Source organism: Pseudophryne corroboree, chromosome 8 (genome assembly GCF_028390025.1).
Source record: "Pseudophryne corroboree isolate aPseCor3 chromosome 8, aPseCor3.hap2, whole genome shotgun sequence".
Classification (NCBI taxonomy): Eukaryota; Metazoa; Chordata; class Amphibia; order Anura; family Myobatrachidae; genus Pseudophryne; species Pseudophryne corroboree.
In genome coordinates this window covers 227684896-227705564 of record NC_086451.1, presented here as the reverse complement: position 1 = coordinate 227705564, position 20669 = coordinate 227684896, and the positions used below count along the sequence as shown (strand labels likewise).

Below are 20669 nucleotides of genomic sequence, written 5' to 3'. Positions count from 1 at the left end.
TCCTGGTGTTCTCATGGCAGAGGTGAGGAGAGGCCACATAATGTTCCAGATTTCTTTCTTGATGCTGTTCAATGTTTGTTCATCTGTTTTTTTAACTGTTCATTTTCAAAACGCTTAGAGAAAGGAACGCTTTGAGAATTGGAACGCACAGCTGACATGCACAGCTGTGCATGGTTGAAGTTACAGATATACTATGGGAAATTGACCCAACTACAGCTGAGGCAAATGTCCCTCTAATCAAAGGTGTTACATTACACAGTGTTTGACTAAGCAAACACCAGCCCAGTCAGCATTAATTAAATATGCGGCACTGACCAAGCTTTGAAACACAGGTATTTTAAATAACAAACAAAAGCATAAATCACAAAACTGTCTAACAAATTATTTAAACATACATTTGGAATAGAGATGATTTGCATAGGTGTAGATAGCAATAGGCAGATTACATGGTGAGATTTGAACATACATTTGGAACAGAGATGATTTGCATAGGTGTAGATAGCAATAGGCAGATTACATGGTGAGATTTGAACATACATTTGGAATAGAGATGATTTGCATAGGTGTAGATAGCAATAGGCAGATTACATGGTGAGATTTGAACATACATTTGGAATAGAGATGATTTGCATAGGTGTAGATAGCAATAGGCAGATTACATGGTGAGATTTGAACATACATTTGGAATAGAGATGATTTGCATAGGTGTAGATAGCAATAGGCAGATTACATGGTGAGATTTGAACATACATTTGGAATAGAGATGATTTGCATAGGTGTAGATAGCAATAGGCAGATTACATGGTGAGATTTGAACATACATTGACATGTCTACTGTCACTGCATATGATGCTGTCACCATTGAAAGAATGGTGAAGGATTATATCGGTGACAGCATCCAAGTAGGCATGTCAGACAGTCTGTATGTATACTATCAGGAAGAAGAGGCAATTTGGAGGCCCTTACACAAACTGGCTTTATTTTACCTAAGTTGTCCCCCTCCAGTGTGTACTCCGAAAGAGTGTTTAATGCAGCCGGTAACTTTGTCAGCGATCGGCGTAGGAGGTTACTTCCATGAAATGTGGAGAAGATGATGTTCATCAAAATGAATTGTAAATTCCTCCAGGAAGACCTTTACAAGCAATTGCCTCTAGAAAGTAAACAAGGACCTGTGATGGTGGAGTCCAGTGGGGACGAATTAATTCTCTGTGAGGATGAGTATGTACATACTGAGTGGGGTGAGAAATCGGAGGATGAGGATGAGGATGACATCTTGCTTCTGTAGAGCCAGTTTGTGCAAGGAGAGATTATTTGCTTTGGTTTTGGTGGGAGGATTAATTGATTTTTTTTGTGTGTGCGCCCAAACAAACCAATCATTTCAGCCACAGTCATGTTGCAGACCCTGTCGCTGAAATGATGGGTTCGTTAAAGTGTGCATGTCCTGTTTATACAACATAACGGTGCGTGGGAGGGCCCAAGGACAATTCCATCTTGCACCTCTTTTTTTTCTTTGCATTATGTGCTCCTTGTGGCCTAGTTTTTAAAACTAACATCCAGTCTGCCAATGCAATGCCACTCCTAGATGGGCCAGGTGTTTGTGATGCCCACTTGTGTCTCTAAGCTTAGTAATCCAGCTACCTTGGTGCAACCTTTTGGCCTAAAAACAATATTGTGAGGTGTGAGGTGTTCAGAATAGACTGGAAATGAGTGGAAATGAATGTTGTTGAGGTTAATAATACCGTAGGATCAAAAATACCCCCAAATTCTTTTATTTTTAGCTGTTTTTATGTGTTTTTAACAAAAAACCCATCCAGATCCAAAACCAAAACCAAAACCCAAAAGGGTGGTTTTGGCAAAACCAATTCAGATCCAAAACACGAACGGAGATACAGATCCAAAACCAAAACCCAAAAAGTGTCTGCCGCACATCTCTAATTACATCCCGGCCTATATTCTCTACCACATGTACATGCACACACATCTTGGTTAAGGTGCCCGGACACAGTCATTGTAAGGAGACAACATTTTTGTCTTGTGCATTTTTAATAAAATGCAGCACATGTCTTTTATGTAATGACATATTGTTTATACCTCATTAGTTTGCCCTTTTTTAATCATATTTTTTATTGTCTCTTTTTATACTGAACTGTTGACGCAAACTATGGGGGTTATTTAGAGATGAACGTAGATCGATGCATACGCAGCCAGATCTGCATTCATCTCTGCACATGCTGGGGGCCGCCCAGCACAGGGCAAGGCTGCCCTGCATGTGTGAGGCCACCTAAGTTTGGCTAAGGTTGACCCCTGGCAGCGCAGGCTGGCCATGCTGTCAGGCGGTCAGCGGCCATTTTTTTTATCGGAGCGATTACGCGTGACATCATGCAGCCGCCCCAAAAATGCACCAACCCACTCTTGTTTTCCGGGCGCCACCCCTGCAATGCCATAACTCCACCCCCACAACGCCCGCCACTGCTAAACACATTGCGGTCGCATCCATCGGGGATGTGACCGCAATGTATATGGCCGCGAAGCTGCTGTGTGGCTGTTGTGCATGCACAGTTTGCCGTCATCGGCAAGCTATGCTGCGGGCCGCTGAATTCTGGGGTTTATTTTATAGATAAAGAACAAAAAATTAAAATTGAAAACAGAATGCAGTAAGAACAAATTATGTGAAGAAACTATACAACCGATTGAAGACACTGGTTTTTTGCAACTTTAATATTGATTGTATAACAGTAACAAAACTGTGGTTATAAGGTGTTAGGGATAGGTGTTAATTTTGAGGAGTATTAATATAATAGTTGTTGTGATCCGCCTTGTGTACAAGGCAGCGCAAATATCAGCAGTTTAGTTTGGTATCCTGTTTATTAAAAACCAAAAGAAAAAATCTCCAAGCGCTCTGGTATCAGATGTTGACACTTCTAATAAATTAATAAACAAAGCATTTATATAATGGATCCTAACAAAAGAGGAATACAAGTTCATATACCCAGAATATCCAATGATGTCTTATTTTTACCATCTGCCAAAAATCCACAAGGATCAAGTTAATCCACCGGGTAGGCCAATAATAGCTGGAATCCAATCGCTAACCTCTAATCTGTCTTGCTATATAGATTCTTTTTTAAAACCTTTTGTTACTAATCAGCGGAGCTACATTAAGGACACCACGCAGATTCTAAATAAACTTAAAGGGATTGAGTGGAAAGAGGGCTATTTACTGGCTACATGTGACATAAAGTCATTATACACTTCAATAAAACATGAACAAGGGATGGAAAATGTCCGGAAAATTATTACAAATGAATCAAGTTTGAATAAAGATCAAATTGATTTTATCCTGGAAGGAATAAAATTCACTCTCAATCATAACTATTTTCGATACGCAGATGACTGCTATATCCAAACCCAAGGAACAGCCATGGGCACAAATTTCGCCCCTTCTTACGCGAATTTATTTCTCGCACAATGGGAAAACGAACATATATGGCAGAATAACTCGTATCTGAATAGAATTATTCTATGGGCAAGATATATCGATGACGTCATCCTTATTTGGAGTGGAACGTCCATAGATTTAGAGAATTTTGTTGAACAGTTGAATAACAATGTGTTTAACTTAGAATTCACAAAAGATATTAGTGAATTGAGCGTGAACTTTCTAGATTTGACTATTTTTATTCAGGAGAACAAAATAGAGACTAGAACCTTCACGAAAGATGTAGACTGCAATAGTTATCTAAACTTCCAGAGTAATCACCATCCGAAGTGGCTTTCGAATATTCCAAAGGGACAGATGAAGCGAATTAGGAGAAACTGTTCAAGGAAAGAAGATTACGAACACCAAACTAGGGAACTAATTCGACAATTTGAAAATAAGAATTATGAAAGATCAACCCTAAAAAACAATAAAGAGGAAGTGGATCTGATGGACAGAAATGATCTCCTTGGCTATAAAGTTAAGAAAAACATCCAAGATGAAATTTTGTTTCTAACGAATTATTCGAGTCAACGCAGTCTATTAGAAAGAAGTATTCTCAGACACTGGCATATTCTGAAAGCTGATAAAGAGTTGGAGGACATTCTACCTAAGAAGCCGAAAGTGATCTTTAGGAGAGCACCTACAATAAAAAATAAAATCGTAAAAGGGATTGCCAGGAAAGAAAGTAAAGGGAAAGAAACCTGGCTAAAAGAAGCAGAACCAGGTTTTTTTAATTGTCATAATTGTATAGCTTGTAAAAAAACTAAGAACACATCGACAAAACCAATTAATAAATATACATCAAATAAAACAGGAAAAGAATATATAATAAATGAAAGGATAACCTGTAACTCAAAAGGGGTGATCTATTTACTTATATGCCCATGTGGGCTGCAATACGTGGGAAAGACGTATCGCAGCCTTTATGTCAGAATCAACGAGCATTTAAATAATATAAGGAAGAACATGGAACACCATAGCATTCCAGAACACTTTACCAAGAAACATAATAGTGATCCCTCAGGTCTAACGTTTATAGGTATTAAGATGGTCAAGAAACCCTGGAGAGGTGGCAATTGGAATGACTTGCTATTAAAGGAAGAAGCAAGAACAATTTTCAATTTAGAAACACTAATACCGGGAGGCCTTAATGCCGATTGGGACCTTCATCCATTTTTGAAAGAGAAATAAGAAAGGACTGGTCATATTAATATTAATTCTAAATCTATTTTTAAAATATGTCACTGTGATTTATGTTGTGTTGTGGGTTTGTCTGTGTGTCTAAAAAAGAGGAAAACATATTCCATAACTAAGAGAGAAAAAACTGCAGGACAAAGAAAGATAAAAGCTACGTGTATATATTAAGTTGGAATAAGGGTGGAAAATAAAAAGAAAGGTGGAAGTTGTTTATCCGTCCCCATGGGAACTGTTATTATAAAGATCGAAGGACAGATGAGTTAGAGGAAATCCAAATGATAAATGAAGCACTCATATCCATGACAACGGTGAGGAATGAGGGCGGAAGTGACGATCCCTGTGGAGGAGAATCTTATGAAATAAGGGCAGAAGTTGTGCTATAGTGAAGATGCTTTGGAAGACAAAAACAAGGGCGGTAACCAAGATAAAAGAGGAAAAGAACGAAAGTGTTTGATCCGTCTCCACGGGAACCGCTAATAGAGGGCAAAGGTGCTACAAGTCCCCATAGAAACGGCGGACGCAAGGACACGAGCGAGACGAAGAACGGAAGTGTCGATCCGTCTCCATGGGAACCGTCAAAAGAGGGGCGGAAGTGCCCTAGAAACCACTGAAGTTGGTACAGTGAAGCCAACTTGGTATATAAGGGCGGAAGCCAGGAGTCCTACGAGACGAGGAGCGGAAGTGTTGATCCGTCTCCATGGGAACCGTCAAGCGATGGGCGGAAGTGTTTATCCGTCCCCATAGAAACAGCTACCGGAGGAACGGAATTATTTATCCGTCACCATGGGAACAGTTGTCAGAGGGAGCATTAAAAGCAGGACAGAGGGTGCACTCGGTTATCCTGATGAAGCCTGCTAGACAGGCGAAACTAGTCGATACTAGAGCACCTCACTGCGTCTGCCGGCGGACATCACATGCTTTGTGTTCCCTGACACCCACGGAAATACAAGTAAGTGGAGGCGACTGCCTACTTGAACAGAGTGACTTTTTGCCCATGTTAATGAACATCTTAGGAGGATTTGCCTGAGTGACAACTAGCTTCAAAAACAAGGACATTTCAACAGCTTGTGATTCACTATTCAGCACATACTAAAGGATTAATTATCCTTCAAGTGGATAAATCTGTGGGGACATTTGAATCAAATTATATGTTTTATGTTGTATTGTTTAAATGTTAGTATACCGGTATTAGGACTCACATACAAAAATTTTTTTATCCATTCTCTATAGATAGGAATTAATGTGTACTTTTTGAGTACTTATATTTTAATAAAATATTCATTATATAAATGCTTTGTTTATTAATTTATTAGAAGTGTCAACATCTGATACCAGAGCGCTTGGAGATTTTTTCTTTTGGTTTTTAATAAATATAGGGGACAAGTGGATTCCCTTTCTACTCCTTTAGCAGCTTGGTTCATCAGTTAGCGGTAAGCGCTGTCCTTCCATTCTGTTTTCCTATGGTATCCTGTTTGCCCTAAGAGAGTTTGTGACTCTCAGCCTCAGACATCCCAGTGTCCCTGGCTCACACACTGACCTCAAGCCTGTTTCTTAGGTTAATGTTCTACTGACTGGCACAGAGCATGACCCATCAGAAATTCTCTCATGTGCAGATAACACTTATCATATCCAAATAACAGACAGAAAATCCCACAGACTCTGCACCTTTGTCATCCCTGCTGTCACTGATTACCAGAGGAAGCTCACATTCCTGTACTTTGATTTTACACACTGACACTTCCTTTCTAGACAAGACAATTTTTCATGAATTGTAAAATCAAAAAACACATTTACTTAGAATTCCTGGAAGAATTACACTGGGCAAGTAAAAATAAAGCATTTAGGCCTTCTTTAAAAATGACGCAATTTGCCCTCTGAGCATAGGCTTGTAAACAGGCCTGGGCAATGGTGCAAGTAGAAAAAATTTCTTTCTGGTACTGTGAAAAATGGGTTTGGCCACATGCTACATTGGGCGTGGCCAATGAAAATGGGGATGCATGTGATACACACATGAGGGGACAGATACACATATGACCCCAATAGTGCCAGATACACATATGCCCTAACAGTGACAGATATGCACCCACAGTGCCAGATACACATATGCACCCACAGTTCCTGATACGCCCCCACAGTGCCAGATACACATATTGCACCATAGTGTCAGATACACCCCAACCATGCCAGATACATATATGCCCCCCAGCAGTGCCAGATATGCTCCTACAGTGCCTGATTTGCCCCCACAGTGCCAGATATGCTCCCACGGTGCCAGATACACATCTGCCCCCACAGTGCCAGATACACATATGCCCAGGGCTGCTATCAGAAATTGTGGGTCCTGGGACTGACAAAATAGACAGGGCCCCCCCACCACCAAAAAATAAATAAAAACAATTCTGCCACACCGCTCCACCCATATGTGATGTCACACATCATGACGTTACACATAGGTGGAGCATTGCGTACCTGCAGGAACGATTCACAGAGCTGATGCGCAAGGAAGGCTTGTTTTAAGTCCTCCCTGCGCATCAGCCTGCTGTTGTTGCGCTGCCTGTGCAGCTTTCCAGGTACTGGCTGTAGGACCCAGGGGTGGGCTCCCCTCTCTATAAAGGCCCGGGACTTCAGTCCCCGCAGTGCCACCTGATGGCTGCCCTGCATATGTCCCACAGTGCCAGAAACACAAATGCCCCACTGTGCCAGATACACATATGCCCCACAGTGCCTGATACACAAATGCCCCACAGTGCCAGATACACAAATGCCCTACAGTGCCAGATACACAAATGCTCCACAGTGCTAGATACACATATGCCCCACAGTGCCAGATACACATATGCTCCACAGTGCCAGCTACACATATGCCTCACAGTGCCAGATACACATATGCCCCACAGAGCCAGCTACACATATGCCTCACAGTGCCAGATACACATATGCCCCACAGTGCCAGATACACAAATTCCCCACAGTGCCAGATCTACAAATTCCCCACAGTGCCAGATCAACAAATTCCCCACAGGTCATATGCCCCCTGTGATGCTCACTGCTGCTGCTGCTGCTGCTGTTGTTGTTGTTGTTGGTGCTGTGTGAGGAGAGGAGAGCACAGCGTGTGCCTCTCCTGCCCCTCAATGCTCAGTGAAGTCCGGTCTCTGGCGGCGTGTATCTCAAATGAGGCACTGGTTTGATAGCCAATCAGAACTCACGGACCGGCAGCCAATCAGGAGCTCGGATTGGCTAATGAACCGGCGCCTCATTTGAGATTCACACCGCAGCCACCTCCGGAGACCGGAAATCACTGAGCATTGAGGGGCAGTAGAGACGCACGCTGTGCTCTCCTTCTCTCACATAGCAGCGGCTGCAAGCATGGCAATCAGCCCGGCGGTACTGCGCACCGGCTGGCAATTTCTTACCGGTACGCAGTACAGCCCCATACCACCATACTTGCAGTACTGGGCCTGAGCAACCGGTGGCTTTACAGGTATTGTGAAAGCTGTCACATCTGTGGATGGGCGAATTGCCAGAGCTATTCAGCTATGAGTCAGTGCAGATCCACGAGATGGGACTGTAAATAATTGTATAATGTTGTTGTATGTATGAAATGAATACATGAGATGTAGACAAACGTGATCTGGGCACTGATTGTGATTTGGGCCAGGGATATGCTGCTCTACAGTGGGAGAAACCACAGTGACTGCTTGAGGAGGGAACCTTTGAATTAAATCTAAAAACATTTTTAACTATTAAGTTGCTGAAAAAAGTGGTGAGTTTCCAACAGGGGCTGATTGGAATGGAAAGGTCTTATAATTTTTTGCTGTAACATCTATATATTAATTTATTTATTAACATTTATGTAGCGCTAGCATATTCCATTGCGCTTTCTTTCAATGTCGGGCAGGGGCAGATTGGGAACTGAAAGGGTCCTGGAAAATTTGGAGAAGTGGCCTCATATGGGCAGCACCAGAGGTATACCGTGTAACCATAGCAGCAGTACCACCCCTCACATATCAACAAACAAAACAGGCCCCACATGCACATCGGCCCACCGTGGATCTTCCCTGTGGGCCCTATAGCCAATCCACCCCTGGTTTCCAATAATTTTCCCCTCATAGTTGCCAGATTTCATCAAAAATTAGTTTCAGTTATTTGTAACAGGTAAAATAGGACAAATTGACCAGACAGTCAGGAGAGAATGGCTGTGCCAGAGAGATTGCTGGAGCGGCATGCATTCTGAGCTATCTGTGTGGGCAGAACATAATGGTCACATTAAACACATGTACTACTTTGTATCTAAGTAACACTCAATTAAAGGCTCCCAAAAATAATAAGGATTGAAATCTATTATATCCCCGCTAGCGCGGTTGAGTCTCATTTTTACCAATATTCATGGTAATCTCTTACAATTTGTAGTCCTAAATTCAGTATTCCACTACACCAAGATATTAAAAGACTTTAAGGGGGCGAATTCAACTGTGGGCGAAGGGGGCGAATTGCCGTTGCTGCAGCATTTAAACACTGGCAACAGCAGCCCAATTCACACTCCTTGCCCAGCATGATTCACACCCCCTAGGGTAGCGAGCCAGGTCCCTTCACCTTAAAGTGTGTCGAGAGAATTTGGCCAGGCAAACAAGTCATCGGCAATTGAATTCCCCCTTAAATTGTGTAACAGTTCTTTGTAGTACTAATCTGTTCAATTTGTGGAGGCTTCATTTTTATTAACAAAATGTATTGTTCAAATATTTTATTCTAAAAGATAATGGGGGTCATTCCGAGATGATCGTAGCTGTGCTAAATTTAGCACAGCTACGATCATTCACACTGACATGCGGGGGGACGCCCAGCACAGGGCTAGTCCGCCCCGCATGTCAGTCCGCCCCCCCCCCCCACAGAAGTGCAAAGGCATCGCACAGCGGCAATGCCTTTGTACTTCAAGAGTAGCTCCCGACCAGCGCAGCTTTAGCGTGCTGGCCAGGAGCTACTCGTCACTCCCCGGCCAGTAGCGGCTGCGTGTGACGTCACGCAGCCGCCACGGCCCGCCCCCCCAATGGTCTGGCCACGCCTGCATTGGCCGGACCGCTCCCCCTAAACGGCGGCTTAATGCCGCCGTCCATCCCCCTCCCGCCCAGCAGTTTCTCGCCACAGTGCGCCGGCGCATGCCAGCCGTCATTGCCTAGTGATCGCCTCTGAGGCAGAGGCAGTCGCTGGGCGGGAGGGGGCTGGATGTTTAGGGGGCGCGGTCCGGCCAATGCAGACGTCACACGCAGCCGCTGGAGCGACGAGTAGCTCCCGGCCAGCAGCTAAATTTAGCACAGCTACGATCAACTCGGAATGACCCCCCATGTGCACTGCAGGAGGGCAGATATAACATGTGCACAGAGAGAGAGAGAGATTTGGGTGGAGTGTGTTCAAACTGAAATCTACATTGCAGTGTAAAAATAAAGCAGCCAGTATTTACCCTGCACAGAAACAAAATAACCCATCCAAATCTAACTCTCTCTGCACATGTTAAATCTGCCACACCTGCAGTGCACATGGGTGGTCATTCAGACTTGATCGCACTCTAGATTTTTGTGCAGTGCTGCGATCAGGTCAGAACTGCGCAAGCGTATGCACCGCAATGCGCACACGCGTTGCACGGGTACAAAGCAGATCGTTGCTGTGCGATAGTTTTAACGAAGAATCCATTCGCACAGCCGATCGCAAGGAGATTGACAGGAAGAAGGCGTTTGTGGGTGGCAACTGACCGTATTCGGGGAGTGGCTGGAAAAACGCAGGCGTGTCCAAGCGTTAGCAGGGCGGGTGCCTGACGTAAATTCTGGGCTCGGACAGGCTGAAGTGATCGCAGTAGCTGAGTAAATTCTGGGCAACTCAGAAACTGCACAAATATTTTTTGTACCGCCCAGCTGCACATGCGATCGCACACTTGCACAGCTACAATACACTCCCCTGTAGGTGGCAACTATTGATCGCAGCGCTGCAAAACATTGCTAGCGAGCGATCAGGTCTGAATTAGCCCCATGGTTTTGCCCAACTGATAACAAATTTGCTGCTGCCATCAACTCTGAATTATCTCCTTTGTGTTGATGAGAACATATAGTACATACCATACTTCAATAACATACAGCCTTGCCATTCAGACACTACAATCCCATAAACCACAAATGTGCTAGAGATGTGGAATTGCTGAGCTTCTCTATAGACACCCCAAAGGTCAAGATGACATTTTTTGTTTCTTTATTTTACCTCTGCTTTCAAAACACTTACCAAGAAAGAACATCTTGGGGAAGTTTATGTATAAAAGGAATGATAAACATCTTTTCAGCTACAGTATATTCATTATAAAACTAATTGACAGCTTCAATAAAAGTCACCTATATATCATGCACCATTTTCTATTGAGAATAGATGTACAACTTGTAATACTAGATTATGTGCAGAAATCCGCCTACTTAATCCACTTAGTGTATTCCAAAATCTAAAGGTCCACGCCAACTTCACAGCTTCTGCAAAGTGCAAACACCTTGTAAAAGCATTCTGCATCCAGTAGTGCAGATCGGCAAATATCGTACTGTATGTGCAGGCTGGAAACTGGGAAAACGTCACTGCAAAGAGAAAGTCCAATAAACTAACACTGTAGTATCAGTAGCGGATCTTGCCACGGGCAAGCAGGACTTTTGCCCGGGGCGCCGCCTTCCGGAGGGCGCAGGGCGCCATCCGGAGCGCGCCGCACCAGGGCAAGATCCTCTGCTGCTGTGCCCCCCGCTGCTGCTGTGAAGGGAAACTAGACGCGTACGTGTCTAGTTTACCTTCGTGGAGAGGTCCTTTACTGTGTGGTGCATGCTGACGTCATCGCGCACCGCACAGCAAAGGTCCTCTCCACGAAGGGAACTAGATGCTACATCATTTCAGTCTGTACAGGGGGCGTGAATGGCCATGCCCCCTGTACAAAGCCACGCCCCCTATTGTCGCCCGGGGCGCACAGCGCCCAAGAACCGGCCCTGTGTAGTATCTTTTATTTGTTCAATTCTTTATGTATTAATTCCAAAAATAGATTTTGGTTTATTCTAATATATTGCTTAAAATACACCCATCACTTTTGTGTGTTTAGATATTATTACATTGGCCGAAGCACATCCAAAATGCAGTTTCCTGTAGAAGTGAAAAAAGAAGATGCAGTGTACATTCCATCATATCATATCAACTCACACTCAGGGGCGACAACAGAAATCTTTGGGCCCGGTACATTGACATGTCGTTGCCCTCCTCAAGCCTTCTTGACCCCAGACCAGTGGTGGAATTTACCTATGGGCCGCAGGATTACTGTTCCCCACTGAGTAAAATTGGCCACTACAGTGAGCTCAGCTGAGCCAGTTGCAGTCTGTGTGCAGTTAACCTCTGGAGGGTGTGAGCAGAAATGTGCATGCAGGAGGATTATGGGTCTGTAAATGAATAGTTCTGGGCACTTTAACTGCAGGAACAGACAACGCAAAACAATCCACATCTAATTAAAATGTCATCTTTTTGTTCTTGTTGATGATATGTCCTATTGGTGTATTCTTCAAACGCAGAGTAGTTTGGCACCTGTGGTGCCTTGGCCCATAACCTGTTGATATGTCTTATTGGTGTAGAACTATAGGTACAAGCAGAATTTGAAATGTAGTTAAGGCCAAACAGTTTATCCTTAAGTAGGTTTGGAGGGTTATTGAATATAACAGTGCTTCTCAGTGGTAACAATGGTAACAGAATATAGTACGGAGTCATCTTAAGATGGTGCAGGGGCACTGGGTCGCGCATACACAGTGAGGTTGCGGTGGCTATATTGATAAAGGTGGCTGCAAGGCTTCACTTGTAACGAGCAAGAGACAGTGCTGGAGCATACTCCTCTGTAACACCCCCCGCAGTACAGACTGTCTCCGGCTTCAATATACATTTTTACCTTGGTGTTGTAGGACTTATAGGACAGATCAATTGCACCTTTGTTGTCACATTCTACATTGATAGTTTTACTTTGAACCAAAATAGTCAACTCACACAAAGTTTTTTTTAGAAACAGTGCTTCCTTAGCTGCTTCTGTGAGTGATACTGTATGTAGAGGGTTGTACTAGCCCACAGGGGTACAAGGGAAACTCCCAATGGGCCCATCTCCTTATCTCGGGTTCAGGTACAAGACTGTGCCCTTGAATTACACATTATACATATGTTACCTTATATTGCCGAGGACTATGATGTATTCACATCACAAACCTCACACATTCACAAACCTGATACAACTATATCTACTTCTCTCTCCTACTGCTATTAGCTGGTGACATTTCACCTATTCCAGGCTCCAAACACCTGCCCCACTCACATTCACCTGATTCACAGCAATATAGATATACAGCTAACCTCATAAACATCACATGTCTCCCATCACCCTCCAAATCACTAAAATGTGGCTTATGGAATGCACGCTCTGTTTGTAACAAACTAACATCTGTTCATGACCTCTTCATAACTAACAACTACAACCTGCTGGCTATTACAGAAACATGGTTCACACAACCAGACATGGCCTCCCCTGCGGCACTGTCACACAGGCCTATATTTACTAATATTCGTGTTTGAGTCGGTTTGTGTAGTGTTTAAACTCGTTTTGTATCGGGTGCATTTTCATGCAACTTTTTGAAACTATGGGGGTCATTCCGAGTTGTTCGCTCGTTATTTTTTTCTCGCAACGGAGCGATTAGTCGCTAATGCGCAAGTGCAATGTCCGCAGTGCGACTGCGCCAAGTAAATTTGCTATGCAGTTAGGTTTTTTACTCACGGCATTACGAGGTTTTTTCTTCGTTCTGGTGATCGTAATGTGATTGACAGGAAGTGGGTGTTTCTGGGCGGAAACTGGCCGTTTTATGGGTGTGTGCGAAAAAACGCTACCGTTTCTGGGAAAAACGCGGGAGTGGCTGGAGAAACGGAGGAGTGTCTGGGCGAACGCTGGGTGTGTTTGTGACGTCAAACCAGGAACGACAAGCACTGAACTGATCGCAGATACCGAGTAAGTGTGGAGCTACTCAGAAACTGCTAAGAAGTGTCTATTCGCAATTTTGCTAATCTTTCGTTCGCAATTTTGATAAGCTAAGATTCACTCCCAGTAGACGGCGGCTTAGCGTGTGCAAAGCTGCTAAAAGCAGCTAGCGAGCAAACAACTCGGAATGACCCCCTATATACGTCAAGTTACTAAGCAGTCGAGTTTATGGTTTTCGTGTTTTACGATGTCGATGCCAGTCGTTTTTTTTTTTGGCACATTTACGGCCGTCATTGTCATTTGCGTACGTGCTTTTGTTGTTTTTACAGGTTTATTTTCTATGTTAAACGCGGCAGGGTTATTTATCAACCACGGACGCATTTTCACTTTTAGTTTCATTTTTCATCCCCGTTCGTGATTGGTTGTGTTTCAGATGTAGGAGTGTCTGTGCGCAAACATATAAATACACCCCAAACCGTCCGCACCTCGTGGGTTTAGATAGTGGTGAGGAGGGAGGTTGTGCTGTGGAGGTTGGTGAGTAGTTGGTTTGGTGAGGAGTCTTTTGGGCGATTACTGAGTGTAGTATTGTGTTTGAAAATAGTCTTGTCATTCTTGTAGTCTTGTTTTTTTTTGGTTTTGTCTCATTTTTTGTCCAAGTTTTTTTTATTTAGAGTCCCTTGTCATGTGTGTGTGTGTGTGTGTGTGTGTGTGTGTGTGTGTGTGTGTGTGTGTGTGTGTGTGTATGTGTGTGAGTTGTGCAGTGGTAGTGGAGGAGTGTGTTGTTTGTTTTTCTTTTTTCTGTCTTAATTGTTTAACCACACAATTATGTCTGACTCAGAGGTGAGTGAGGTGGTGGGTGTGAGTGAGGGGGAGGAGGTTGGTCAGGTGGAGGAGGTGAGTGAGAGTGAGGTTAGTGAGGTGGAAGAGGTGGGTGAGGTTGCTGCAGCAGCCTCAAGTGACAGTGATAGTGACAGTCAGACAGCTCCGCAGCCACGCACCACTACTAAGACTGGGCGGAATGTAGAGTTTAGTTATGCACAAAATGTGGCATTGGTGCGGGAGCTGATGAAGTATCAGCGGCAGCTATTTGGGCCTGAGTCCGCCAAGGTGCCAACATGGAAGAAGACGGTGCTGTGGGCAAAAGTTGCTGCTGCTGTAAATAGTGATGGGGTGGTCAAGCGGACGGAGGACACGTGCCGCAAACGGTACTATGACATAAAGCGACGTGTCAAGTCCAAAATGGCCAAGGAGGCGAAGTAGGCTCGCAAAACCTGTGGTGGACAGCCCTATATTGCCAGATATCTGGACTATGAGGAGCACATGCAGAGTTTAATACCTCCTGAAGTAGTGCCTCCAACCCATGTCCGTGATTCCGATCTGCCCAGGAAGGATGGTGAGCATGTGTATTTGTCTTATCATTCCATTCCATTACTTCTGTCTTTATGTTTTTTGTTAATGTGTGTCATGAGACATTGCATATTACTCCCATCTTCATGTTTGCGTCAGCAAATACATTGTTTTTGGTTTGTTTTTTTACCAAAGCCAATATAACATAGCACTTTATAGTATGTCATGTGGTTTTTTAACAGTACATTTTCCATGTGTAGTTTGGACTTGGTGTGTCATTGAATTGTACAGCAATAATGTTTTCCTTTTGCACATTTGCCAGTTTGCAAGTTGGCCTATGTTTTTGATTTCAGTTATCCATGTGCAATGTTTGAAAATCAGTGGTTGACATGTTAGAGGCTGGAGTAGTGCAAAGTGGCTTTGAAGCCAGTTACATGTGTCATTTCATTAGTAGTGTATGTAATCTTGTTTAAGACAAAACCACTATTTTTTGGTACATTTAGAGTCTGTATTTGTACCCTGACACAACACTGCAGACTTAGTTACTGTACTATTATGATGGTTTTTTTAAATGTGGTTTGGTTTTTGGCTCATATTGTGCTAATGTGTGTTTGTAGTGCCACATCACAGAGCATTTTCTATATTGCATCTTTCATTAATGACATAACATTTTTCAATGAAGATGTCTGTGTTTTGGGTAGTTAGTGTATGTATTAGTAATTGTGGGGCAGATTTATTAAGCCTTGTGAAGAGATAAAGTGGAAGTTGATAAATTACCAAACAATCAGCTCATAACTTCCATGTTACAGGTTGGGTTTGCAAAATGTCACTTAGGAGCTGATTGGCTGGTGCTTTATTACCTTCCACTTTATCATTTCACCAGGCTTAATAAATCTGCCCCTGTGTCCTGTACATTATTTCCTGTGTTGCACTTTCCATAGTGCATATGGCTATTGGCCAATGTGTGTATTTTTTTAAAACATTTATGGTTTTGTACAGAAATTATGCACACATAAATAAGCATCCATTTGAGAAAGATTTAATGTTTGTAAACATAATGGGTGGATGTATCAACAATAGCATGAATAAATGAGTTCTTTTATTTGTTTCATTATTTACAGTGTTGAAAAAAAGCAGTACTGGTCGGCCTACAGTCTCTCCCATTACATCTGATGATGATGACGCTGCGGAAGCAGGTAAAGTGTCCATTGTAGTATAGGTTATGTTTGTAAAGGAATGGCCATAACAAAAGTACACTTTAAATCCTAGGTCCATCCCAAGAAGTTTTGACCAGCAGAAGGAGGACTCCTGTAGCACACCAAACAAAAATACATGTGGCAACAAAGAAAGCAAGGTCTGATGTCCAATCACAACCACAGCAGTCTACTCCGCCACGAAGATTGTCTACAGTTTCTTCGGTACCACCACTCTAAATTTTGGTCACACCTCCAAGACGCCAACCACACTCCCCTCATCTTGATTGTGAGTAAGAAACTGTATTGATTAAATAAATGAATCATCTCATAATAATCCATTTAATGAGACTAATTAACTCTAAATTCCACAAAATCTGCTATACTTACCGAAAACAAAAAAACATCAAATGGATTCTGAGCAAAATGGCCTTGTCCACATCCAGTAAAGATATGTATGTCCACTTCAGCCATACAGCAGCAGATTGTGTTGAAGATGCTGCAAAATAAACACATGTGTAAGCTTGCCAAATAGTAATATTATTTTCCTCAATTTAACTTATGTGTTTGTCGTAACATTGGCACCAACATGCCAAAACATTACTAAGTTTCAGATTTAAACACTATAAGGCAAAACATTAAGATTTTAAGTGTGTTTTTATGGTGGAGTATGTCTGATCTACCATACAACTCATGTGCTTGTTTTAATAATGAAGCAACCATACACATTTACCACAAACAGGAATATGTCTGTTTTGTAGTTCTGAGTGATGATGTTGCTATGCTGGATATCTGAATGCACCATTTAAATACATGTGTTCCATGTTTATTGCTTTGCTTAAATTTTTCAAACATATGTCTAACTAACGCCAAAATGGTTCTAATTTCAGATTCTAGTACTGGTACCAGCATTCAGACGCAACAGCAGCAACACAGTGACATGGATGAGACAATCATGTTACAAATGCAGCCATTAATCCAAGGAATCAGCCACCCAGCACCTGTGAATACACCACCACAGCAAAGCACTCCACCACCACAACACAGCCCAACAACACCAGTAGCACAAGGCCCTGATCAAGTGTTTTGGGACAGTTGGACTACACAGCAGGCCACTAATCAAGATTGCCTGCGTAGGCAGACCCAAATTTTTGCTAACTTACCAGCTCACCTCAGAAGAATCTGCAGAAATATCAGTCGCCAAAATGAACCAACCACCAGAATTGCCAATACCATGGAAATCATGCGTGCAGACATTACACATGTCATGGGCAACTTACAACGCATAATGGAAGAACAGCACAGACAACAGCAAAGCTACATCAACATCTTAGAAAACAATCAAATGATCAATGAATCTATCACCAGAATTTTAGAGAATCAAAATGCTGCAACACGTGAACTTAATGCCACCCTCACAAACCTCAATGAAACACTCAGATCCCAGCACCATCAGCAACCAAACAGCAGATCTGGTACGACTACTCCTATTCTATCGCCAGTGTCCTCACCACCAAGGCGCTCCACCAGAGCACGCCAACACGACAGTGGTAAAGGCAAAGGCCAGTCCAAGCAGCCAACCCCAAATAAATAAAAAATAGATACACCGATCTCTGTATAGAGAAGAAAATAAACAGTTAGTAAGTGTAGGTTTGTCACAATATATATAACACCACCTTGTCAATTTGTTGAACATCATTAATTATAAGTGTTACAAACAACAACAGTATTTTTGCCAACACATTTATTCTTTCAAATCTTTGAATTTTTTTTGGAGGACAAAGTCATTTGATCTGCACATTGATGTTAGCATGCAGTAACAAGACCACTTGATTTTTTTCTAGTCATTACTCTTTCTAGATTCCAATCATTCACATATCCTGCAGGCAGACTAATTGGCAGCCATGCAGAATGTCTTTAGCATGCAGTAACAAGACCACTTGATTTTTTTCTAACCATTACTCTTTCTAGATTCCAATCATTCGCATATCCTGCAGGCAGACTAATTGGCAGCCATGCAGATTCATCCATGACCAATACAACTTACAATTTGATTTTTAACTCTTTTACCTTTCTTCTCTATACGACATTACAAGAATAACATAATTGAGTTGGCTAAAAAGGTCCTAATATGTTGTGATCGAATTTAGATAATTCAGTGCCAAAATGAATGTCATTATTGTTAGGCCATGTTTGTGTGTGTTAAAAATGAGTAATCAGTTTCTTACACATGATGCAGAAACAAAGAAATTGTAATTTTTTTTAATAAGCACAAATAATGTGTATAATAATGGATATATGTGGAAAACTGTGTATTGACTTACAAATCAGCAAGTTTACTGCAGCAAACATTATGAAATAAATTATATTGGATGATACTAAGTTTGTGTCCCTTAAATACGATGGAGCATCACACATAGGGACACATGTATTCCTCAAGGCTAACATATTATATGTGGAGGAGTGTTTCATTAGGACACAGGTTCTCAAACTCGGTCCTCAGGACCCCACACAGTGCATATTTTGCAGGTCTCCTCACAGAATCACAAGTGACATAATAAGCTCCACCTGTGAACCTTTTAAAATGTGTCTGTGAGTAATTCATACACCTGTGCTCCTACTGGGTGACCTGCAAAACATGCACTGTGTGGGGTCCTGAGGGCCGAGTTTGAGAACCTGTGCATTAGGACGTTACACACAATCATAAAGTAAAATACTAAGTAAATTACTATGTGGATTATGTGTGCTTGTAATAAATTATCAGAAAGAAGGTTAATTTGGTGCCGCACAGGGCTATAGAGATTTCTTAACAATGGGCTCTTATAAAATTTGTCCCTTGTGAACCAACAGTGCATAAGCATAAGAAATGCCTGTATCGGTAATCAAGGAGTTACTGTTGTTGGTGGTGCACCCAGAGTCAATAGTACATGTCAAAGTTACAAAGAAAAAGAGAGACTCTGTGTTGGGGCACGCTTGAAAAATAAAACTTAACTTTTAATTAGAATCTAAGTAAAATTATGGTACACAGATAAACACACATATATATATTTATGACACTATAGGAGAAGGCCATAGAATTGTTATAGTCTTTCTCCACTTGTGTTCATTGTTAAGAGAAATGATTCTCACTAAAAAGATAATTAGGAGTAAACAATCTCAATTGATATGACTATTAAAGGTGACAGTGACACCTGGGGTGAAAATATTAGAAATTAAATTTCAGCATAACAGGGTAGTAAATTCGTTAACCTGTGGTACATAGGCATTAGATATAATAAAATTTGACTAAGATTTTAGTCCATATGTTAATGCCTATTGTGGTGATGTGTCCTGGTAAAGGTTAATCTGCTATTTTAAAATTTATGATGACCAAGTGCAGTGAATGAGAAAACAATAACTTTTTGGGTATAAAGAATAATCAGAAAAAAATTAATTGAATAAGAAGAGAGGAATATAGATAAGAAATCGGTATTGGTCAAAGGTTGCTCCAACCCCTCTGCTTTTCACATGAATACAGAGGTATTTATTACTACACCTGATATTCCCTAGCAGTCTCCCATCTAGGTACTGATCAGGCTGTTCAATGCTTAGCTTCCAAGATCAGGCGAGGTTGGGCGTAGCCAGTGAAATATGGCAGTAATATCACATAGATTGTGAATGCAATGGTGTATGGTTATTGGCATATACCAGAAGGAGTACTTCTGCTGTCCATTATTGTGCACAGTCTCTCTGTTGCTTTTGCATTGCAGAGTAGTTGTATACTGGCATCAGGATGAGAAAGTACTGAAAAAATAGAATCTAGGAAACATATAGGTTTAGAGCCCGTCTTCTGCTGTCCACTGTCATATATAAATCTTATATAGCGGACATTGGATGAGAGAGGTGGGTTGTCTGGGCCTAATGAATATAAGTGTGAAATTACACAGATATCTTAAGTCCTATCAACAGGAATTTAAGAAAAAGAAGGAAGAATTTGTCGCTTATTCGCGGTGGCTTTAGGGTGCAGTGAAGATAAATCGAAGTCAGATATTAGAGATATCCCATAAGCATACGTAATCAATATAATTTAAATTTCACTGCTTGAAAATATGAAGATGAAAAGTGGAAAACATTTTAGGAGCGTTAGACATTTAACATTATAAAAAATATTAATAAATAGCAGATTAAACAAATCTTAAACAATTAAGTGACAAAAAATTTTTTTGTCATAGATAATTTATATTTTGTCATAGATAATTTATACCAGGAGGTGAGTGGGCTGAGCCGTGCACTGCTCAGCACCACTAAACACAGACGGCCGTTTCACCGGAAGGTGGCTTGTTCACAGTGTGAGGAAGTGGTGGAAGACAGTCTATTTAAGGCAAAAATGGGGGTGGTCTAGATATAAGGACCAATCATAGGGAGGAGGAAGACGTGAATAATATGGTGTCAATGAACATCCTGCGCA

General features: G+C 42.0%; 1 long non-coding RNA gene and 1 pseudogene across 1 annotated transcript in view; one reads left to right on the top strand and one right to left on the bottom strand.

The window, feature by feature from the left end:
• Window positions 1–20669, top strand: part of LOC134947640 (uncharacterized) — a 78747-nt gene that overhangs the window by 16593 nt on the left and 41485 nt on the right. The window lies entirely within an intron of this gene.
• On the bottom strand, window positions 19746–19864 carry LOC134950063 (5S ribosomal RNA; annotated as a pseudogene).